Genomic DNA, 9,425 nt, shown 5'->3' on the forward strand with positions numbered 1-9,425 from the left:
TGAAGAGATCCATTTTTACAAATAATTAATACAAAAGAAACAAATTAAAAATTAATTGATAAAGCTAATATATTAACTAGGAAAAAATATTTACAAAAAAAATGTGAACGTTACTTTAGAAAAAAAAATTAGTTAAAATATATGTGTAACAAAAAATAAAAAATTAAAAAAATACTGGCATGATGATAAGGTTTACAACTGAAGTTCCTTGAGGTGACGTATCACTTTCGATTTGAAAATGTTGCGGTTGTTAGCATTTTAGACAACTTCTGGAAGGCAATTGTAAGAAGCAGGTCCAATGTAAGAAATTCTGCGTTGACCAAAAGATGTTAAGCAACGGCTTCGAAGCAAATGATGTGATTGACGAGTATGGCGAGAACGAGTGCCTGAGTTAAACAATAAATTTCTTGTGTTGTCTAATGAGTTCAAATTGTCGAAGACATACAATAATGTTTGCAGACTACACTAGTGGGTAAGAGGTAAAATATTGTAAGTTTTATTCGAGTACAGTAAAGACGTAGGATAGAGATAAGGAAGTTTGGATATGGTTTTTATGCAACGATTTTGTAATGTCTGCAATCGCCCGAGGATAGACAGGGAAGCCCTGCCCCATACCGCGATGAGATAGTTCAACTGAGAGTGAATGAAAGCAAAATAAAATTTAATTAAAACATGACGCGGCAAAAAACTTATAATTCGCCAAAGAATACCACTAAAGGACGATGTTTTCTTAATAAGGTTGTTGACATGAAAACTCCACGAAAGTGTTTCATCAAGCGTGAGCCCCAAATATTTAAAGTTATCCACCTTTTCGATTATAGTATTATCATAAGAAAGGTCATTGCTGCAATAAATTCTTCTTCTTGCTGAACGAAATATCATGTATTTGGTCTTCACTTCCATCTGTACCGTTGAGCCGTCAACACGTACGCCGGAGCATCGTATCGTTGCTGTGTACCTGCAGGAACATTTTTACATTATTTATTTTTTCCTTACCTGTTTTTCAATCAGCACTTTTCAGTGCTATAATTATTTTTATTTTCTTTTATTCATATTTTTCTCTTTTCTTTCCAGCATGGGGAAGTCTTCGGCCGGCTCAAGGGCCGGGAGAAAACGGATTGCCGAACCTAATTCAGGTCCATCGCCCAAAAAAGTTGAAATTTCCAATTCATTCGATGTCCTTCATAACATCGGTGATGAGGAAATATTCATATTTAATTCTGATAAGAGTACTAAGAAACCTTCTTCTTCTTATACTCTTAAAAACGAAAAGATTCCACCAATAACGGTCACGATTCCTGACTTCAATGCCTTTCGAAAAGAAATCGTCACTTCCGTCAAGGATGTGAAGATTTCTTTTCAGATCGGTCGAAAGGGAACTGCTCGTATATTGGCGGAATCTTTTAATGATTTTCAAAAGGTTTTAAATTATTTGAATAATAAAAAACACCAATTTTTTACGTACGACACTAGAAGTGATCGTCCATTTAAAGTTGTACTTCGTGGTCTCACTGGCGATCAGACACCGGATGAGATCACAGCTGAATTAAATTCTTTGTTAGGTTTTTCTCCAATTCAAGTAATTCAAATGAGGAAAAGAACCAACACGAATAATACCAGTAGTGTTGGTTTTGCTCCTGAACTTTATTTGATCCATTTTAAAAAGGATCAGGTTAATAATTTGCAAATTCTTGAAAAGGCTCGTCTTATGTTTCATTGTCGAGTCAAATTCGAACCTTTTCGTAAATCTTCTACCAATTTTCTTCAAAATATTACGCAATGTCGTCGTTGTCAAGCTTTTTGTCATGGCACTAAAAATTGTAGAATGAATGCCAGATGCATGTTTTGCGGCTCATTCGATCATGAAAAATCTAAATGCCTTTTTGGTGGTGATAAGCCAAAAACAGAATTTTTTAAGTGTGCGAATTGCGCAGGTAATCATTCCTCGAATTCTCTAGACTGTCCCGTTAGGGCAAAAATTGTTGCTTCTAGGAAAAATCCCAAAGTTTCCAGAAAAGTTTCTTCTCCTCCTTCCTCTTTTTCGTCTTCACACGTCAGACCGGTAAACAACCTGCCTGTTCGCGGTCAGCCTCGGCCTACATTGGAATCACGGCTGGGTAATACCCGAAGTGATTTTAATGTTACCTGGGCTGATTCTGCGCCTCAGACTCGTTGTTTATCGTTCTCAGATGTGGTTGAAAATGGGTTTCCCTCTTCAGGTTTAACTAATAAAAATGGGAAAAAACCAAGTCTCAACGTTCATGCGAAGGCTTGGGAAAATCCCCGAAATTCAAATACTTGTTCTTCTCCTTCATTTTCTGATCCTAACAATTTTGTTGATTTGGGTGAGATAACTGAGGAAAAATTAAAATGTTTGCATCAAAATTTAATGGAAATGATGCAACTTATGTTGAAAGCAAATTCAATGTTTGAAGCTTTCCAAACTTCTTTTAATTATGCTAACAAAATTATTATGACTTTGCGATTCCCTCATGGATCCAAATAGATGTTTAAATATTATGAATTGGAACGCTAGATCTTTGCTGGCTAACCAAGATGAATTCTTTTTATTTTTGAAAACTCAAAACATACATATTGCTGCCATCACTGAAACTTTTTTAAAGCCAGACAATAACTTGAAAAGCAATGCTTTCTTTAAAATTTTACGAAATGATCGACTTGATCGACAAGGTGGGGGTGTAGCTATTGTCATCAATAGTCGTCTCAAATTTAGACTTCTTCCTTCTTTCAATACAAAAGTCTTAGAAACAATTGGAATTGAATTAGAAACTTCTATGGGGAAAATCATAATTGTTGCCGCATATTTGCCTTTCCAATGCAGCGGTGAACAGAAAAATTTTTTGAAGGGAGATTTACAAAAACTCACCAGAAATAAATCTAAATTTTTTATTATTGGTGACTTTAATGCCAAACACCGATCTTGGAATAATATTTCATCAAATTCTAATGGGAAAATTTTGTTTAATGATTGCTCTGCAGGTTATTATACTGTTGAATATCCTAATGGGCATACTTGTTTTTCTTCAATTAGAAATCCTTCCACAATTGATTTGGTTCTAACGGATTTAGGCGAGCATTGTAGTCAATTAGTTACTCATGCGGACCTCGATTCAGACCACCTTCCAGTAACTTTCTCTTTATCCCAAAGTCCCATTGAAAACCCTTTAAAATCAACTTTTAACTTTCAAAAGGCTAACTGGGAGCGATATATGAATTTTATTGAACGTAATTTAGATGTAAACGTTCCACTGAATTCAATAGAAGATATTGATTTGGCTGTAGAAAATTTGACAACTTCAATAGTCAATGCTAAAGCCGCCTCAATACCTAAAGTTAAACATAAATTTAATCAACCTTTAATTGATGATGATCTTCAGTTTTTGATACGACTGAAAAACATTCGTCGACGCCAATATCAACGTACTAGGGATCCTTATTTAAAATTTATTTATTGCGACCTTCAAAAAGAGATCAAACGTCGTTTAAATTTCATTCGTAATGAAAATTTTGCTAAAGCAGTAGAGGACATAAAACCCTACTCAAAGCCATTTTGGAAATTAACTAAAATTCTTAAAAAGCCCCAGAAGCCAATTCCTACTTTGAAAGATGGGGATAAACTTCTTTTAACTAATTCAGAAAAAGCTCAAAAATTAGCCCAACAATTTGAGTCTGCTCATGATTTTAATTTAAACGTTGTTAGTCCAATTGATGCTCAAATTTCCCTAGAATTTGATGATATTCTTTCTAAGCAAAATGTGTTTGAAAGTTCTTCTGAGACAAATATTGATGAACTTAAATTGATTTTCAAAAAATTTAAAAATATGAAAGCTCCAGGGGAAGATGGGATTTTCTATATTCTTACTAAAAAGTTGCCTGAAAGCACTTTAAATTTTTTAGTTAAAATCTTCAACAAATGTTTTCACTTGGCTTATTTTCCCAATAAATGGAAAAATGCCAAAGTAACTCCAATTTTAAAACCTGGAAAAAGTGCTTCAGAGCCTTCAAGTTATCGACCAATTAGTTTGCTCCCTTCTTTAAGTAAACTATTTGAGAGAGTTATTTTGAATAGAATGATGATTCACATTAATCAGAATTCTATTTTCCCTAATGAACAATTTGGTTTTCGTCATGGACATTCTACTACACATCAACTTTTGAGTGTAACTAATATGATTAACGTTAGCAAATCTGAAGGTTATTCAACTGGTGTTGCTCTTCTTGATATTGAAAAAGCTTTTGACAGTGTTTGGCACAAAGGTTTAGTAGCTAAATTAGCTCGATTTGATTTTCCTGTATATCTCACCAAAATAATTCAAAATTATTTGACTAGCCGAACCTTACAAGTAAGCTATCAAAATTCATGCTCTGAAAGGACACCCATTAGAGCTGGTGTCCCTCAGGGTAGTATACTTGGGCCAATTTTATATAATATTTTTACTTCTGATCTTCCTGATGTACCAGAAGGAAAAGGTAGAAGATTATTTGCTGATGATACTTTGCTTTCAGCCAAAGGTCGAAATTTACGGGTGGTACGCAGTAGATTGCAACAAAATTTAAATTCCTTTTTGAATTACTTGAAAATGTGGAAAATTTCTCCTAACGCTTCCAAAACTCAACTTATTTTATTTCCCCATAAGCCAAGAGCAAATTTTTTAAAACCTAATGAAAATCATTCCATAACTTTTAATGGGGTTTCATTAGAATGGTCTGATCACGTGAAGTACTTGGGACTTACACTTGATCGGAATCTTACTTTTAAAAATCACATTGAAGATATTCAATCTAAATGTAATAAATACACTAAATCTCTTTATTCTCTCATCAACAGGAAATCCAGGTTGTGTCTGCGAAATAAGATGTTAATCTACAAACAGATCTTTCGACCAGCGATAATGTATGCAGTTCCGATTTGGTCTAGCTGCTGCGCGACGAGGAAGAAAGCCATCCAGAGGATTCAGAACAAGGTTCTGAAAATGATTTTGCGGCTTCCACCTTGGCACAGCACCGAAGATCTTCATCGGATTGCGGGCATTGAATCGATCGAAGAGATGGCCAACAAAATCATCTCCAACTTCAGAGGCAAATCGATGCAGTCTTCCATCGCAGAGATTCGTTCTCTTTACAATTAAGTTAGTTTTTAGGATTTAGGATTAAGTTTATACATTTTTTTTTTTAACTCAACAGGATATTCTCCTATAAATCAAATTATTTATTGCTAAAGCAAATTTAAATCAAATAAACAATGTTTAAAATTAACTGTATCAAAGAGTTGAACTGATCATAATTGATCTGAACACTTTAATTTAACTTTAATAATGTAACTTAAATGTAATGATTAAAAGACTAATAAAGACATATTAAAAAAAAAAAAAATGTATTTGGTCTTAGAAAGGTTTAGGGTCAGCAGATTGCTATTAAAGTATTTGCCAAGAATCTCTAAGTCTTTTTGCATTTTTCCGATTATGACATTGGGACAATTCTCTGGATAAAATAAAGCTGTGTCATCTGCAAATAATCTGGGGGTACCATGTAATGGCAGGTTGCATAAGTCATTGATGTATAGTAGAAAAAGTAGTGGCCCAATGTTACTACCTTGAGGCACACCCACTTCTATTTGTCCCAACGAGCTATTTATTTTATCAATAGAAACATACTGTTTCCGTCCTGTAAGATAGCTACGAAAGATGTTATTAGCAACTCCTCTTATTCCATAGCAATCCAGTTTTCTAAGGAGAACGTCATGATCAAGCGTGTCAAAGGCTTTTCTTAAGTCCAGAAACAATCCTCCTGCAATTTTTTTTGTGTCTATGTTTTCAATTACCGAATCTATCAATTCACACATTGCAATAAGCGTACTAGACCCAGCTTTGAAACCGAATTGCAGGTTATATAAGATGTTATTTTCTTTGATAAAGTTATTGAGTCGACTTACCAGAAGTTTTTCGAATATTTTGCTAAACACACTAAGTGTTGAAATTGGACGGTAATTATTTATATCCGTTTCATCGCCTGCCTTAAAAACGGGAACCACTCTAGCGACTTTTAGACTTTCGGGATAGACCCCCGATACCAAAATAGAATTAAAGCATGCAGTTAAAATACGTGCCATTTCTAAGCAGTTAGATTTTAATAAGCTGCAGGGAATGTTATCAGGACCACAGCTTTTTTTATTTTTCAAAGATCCTATAGTTTGAATAACTTCATTGACTGTAGCAGGTCGTAAGAAAATGGTGTTAGGAACTCTGTTTATGAAAGATAAGTTGTCGAAAGATGGGTCGACTACAGTATTATTTGCCAAATTTCTACCAATACTGGTAAAATAGGAGTTGAAAAGTTCACCAATTTCTTTCTTATTACTAGTACTTCGATTATTAACAGTCAGGTTGATCTCAGCTCTAGAATTTTCTCTGAAGTTCCCTAAGACAGAATTTATATTCTTCCAAAGTTTCGAATGGGGAGAATTGTTAAGAAGGTTTTCGAAATAATCTTTTTTGCATTTTCGTTTACATTTTTCAACTTTCTTTGAGACATGTTTCAGAAGTTCTTTTAAATAGGTATCTCCAGGGTTGTGTTTAACTCTCTTAATGTAGTTGTTTTTTAATTTAATTAGAGTTATGAGGTCGAGAGTCATCCAGGGACAATAATTACCCCTAACCGTTACTTGTTTACTTATTTTTTTCGTACATTGCAGGAGCAATGAGCTATAAACGGTCGAAATATTAGTCAAACAGACATTCGCGTCATCCACAGTTTGAATTTGTCTGGGATAATCACTGAATAGTTGATGTAATTTTGTATAATTAATGATGTTTTTTTCAAGATCGACTTTTTTCTTTGTAGTTTGGAGTTCAAATGTTGATATTATCTGACAATGATCGCTAATGTCACTATATATAGTGTCGTTCGTGATCCGAGGCGAATCAATTAGTTTGGTAACTACATGATCTAGGATGTTTTGGCTTGATGGTCTCGTTGGGAAAGTGTTAGTACAGATGTAACCAAGCGATTCAAGAATTAATTTATACCTGATAACTGTGTTGTTGGATTCTATATTAATCGGAATATTCAAATCTCCGACAACAAAACACGTATGATTATCTGGAACCGATGACAGTATGCCTTCAAGTTTTTCGCAAACAGTATTAAAACCAAAGGAAGGTGGTCTATAAATTCCATGAACGTCAATGATTTGGCTATTGATGAACAGTTCAATGCTTATATTGTGAAACCCATCGATTTCAATATTGTTAGTGACCTTGAATTTTAAATTACTATTCACATACATTGCTAAGCCGCCATTGGATTGAGATCTACATGAAAAAATTGATGAGAACCCAGGTATGTTGTAGAGTCTACAGTTATCTTTCAGCAGCCAAGTCTCACAAATCACGATCACATCAAACACTACTTTGGAGAGTTGAATTATTTGTAAAATATTATCAAACTTTTGCAAGTCATTCATACTACGAATGTTCCATTGGAAAATCCGCAGAGTTTTATTACTAACATTACTTATTGCTAAATTAAAATCTTCTATGCTATCGTTATATCTATTTTTTAGAGTATCCATTATAAAAATAAAGAGAAAACTAGACTAAATTTATTTGCTATTTTGTATACGTTCTCAGACCCTCTTACGAAGGTGTTGAGTTTAAAACAGAATGGTTTACATTGTTTGGTGGGAACATTAACTTTGTCATTATGTGGTCAAGATCTTCTCTGTTTTTAACATATTCTGGTTTAGAATTATCATCTTTTTTTAAAAGTATAACGCCATTTCTGCCAGGCCAGATATATTTCATGCCCAGCAAATCCTGAGACTCTCGGAGTTCAGTGAGAAGTTCTAATGATAAAGGAGTTAGTTCATCGCGAATCATAATATTTGAAGATCTACCATTTATGACAAACTTATCTCTTAAGTGTCTTCAGAACATTTGCTTCTTCAAATATGCTTCATAACTTGGAAGTCCACTTTAAAAAAATTGAAAATTTTAACTTTTTTATTTCAATAGATAAAGCTTTGTTTTATACTGCAAAGTTGTAAAATATGTAAAAATATGAAACATTGTTGAATACATCAAAACTCTATCTCTTTTCAAAGCAGAGTTATAAAGGTTTTATTTCAAAAGGTATTTAAAAGTTAGTTTTTTAAACTTAACTATAGTTGGATGTGGATTTACATGAACAAAATAATCTGAACATTTGTTGGGGCATTTAAATCACACGTTTTGCACAAAACTTCAACACTCTACGACGTTTCCTAGCCAACTTATTGCAACTTTAAGTTTTATTTTACTCAACTTCACGAGCGTTTATTGCAAAAACGTGCAAGTGAATTTTTAAAACTAATGAACCACATTGAAGCTTGAACTAAGTTCAACAAATTGGTGTTATTGTCGTTTGTCTCTGCGCACATATATTTGAACACAACAAGCATATATTTGATGTGTTTTACGTGTTTCCATACAAAAATTATTTTCAACTGCCTTCTGCCTTCGTTTTACGTAGCAACTGCGTAGCCTGGAAATCAATTTTTCCATTTTTTTTATAGAAACATCTAAAACACACCAAATTTATGCTTGTTGGTTCACAATAAAACGAGTTGTAGATCAATGAATTATTGGTCTTAAGCAATTGGTCTTAACCAATCAGTATTTAGACATTAAGTTTTCAGATAATCGGCAATAATATTTCAATACAAGTAGTCTTCAGACAATCTGCCTTCCAGGAAGATCTGCAAGCCCAGGGAAGATCTTCAAGGCTACGGGAAGGTCTTCAAGGCCACAGAACGGTCTTCAAGGCCACGGAAAGGTCTCCAAGGCCACGGGAAGGCCATCAAGGCCGAGGAAGGTCTTCAAGGCCGAGGAAGGTCTTTAAGACCGAGGAAGGTCTTCAAGGCCGAGGAAGGTCTTCATGGCCGTGGAAGGTCTTCAAGGCCACGGGAAGGTCTTCAAGGCCACGGGAAGGTCTTCAAGGCCACGAGAAGGTCATCAAGGCCACGGGAAGGTCTTCAAGGCCACGGGAAGGTCTTCAAGGCCACGGGAAGGTCTTCAAGGCCACGGGAAGGTCTTCAAGGCCACGGGAAGGCCTTCAAGGCCACGGGAAGGTCTTCAAGGCCACGGGAAGGTCTTCAAAGCCACGGGAAGGTCTTCAAGGCCACGGGAAGGTCTTCAAAGCTACGGGAAGGTCTTCAAGGCCACGGGAAGGTCTTCAAGGCCACGGGAAGGTCTTCAAGGCCACGGGAAGGTCTTCAAGGTCACGGGAAGGTCTTCAAGGCCACGGGAAGGTCTTCAAGGTCACGGGAAGGTCTTCAAGGCCACGGGAAGGTCTTCAAGGCCACGGGAAGGTCTTCAAGGCCACGGGAAGGTCTTCAAAGCCACGGGAAGGTCTTCAAGGCCACGGGA

This window comes from Uranotaenia lowii, chromosome 2 (assembly GCF_029784155.1).
Source record: "Uranotaenia lowii strain MFRU-FL chromosome 2, ASM2978415v1, whole genome shotgun sequence".
Lineage (NCBI taxonomy): Eukaryota > Metazoa > Arthropoda > Insecta > Diptera > Culicidae > Uranotaenia > Uranotaenia lowii.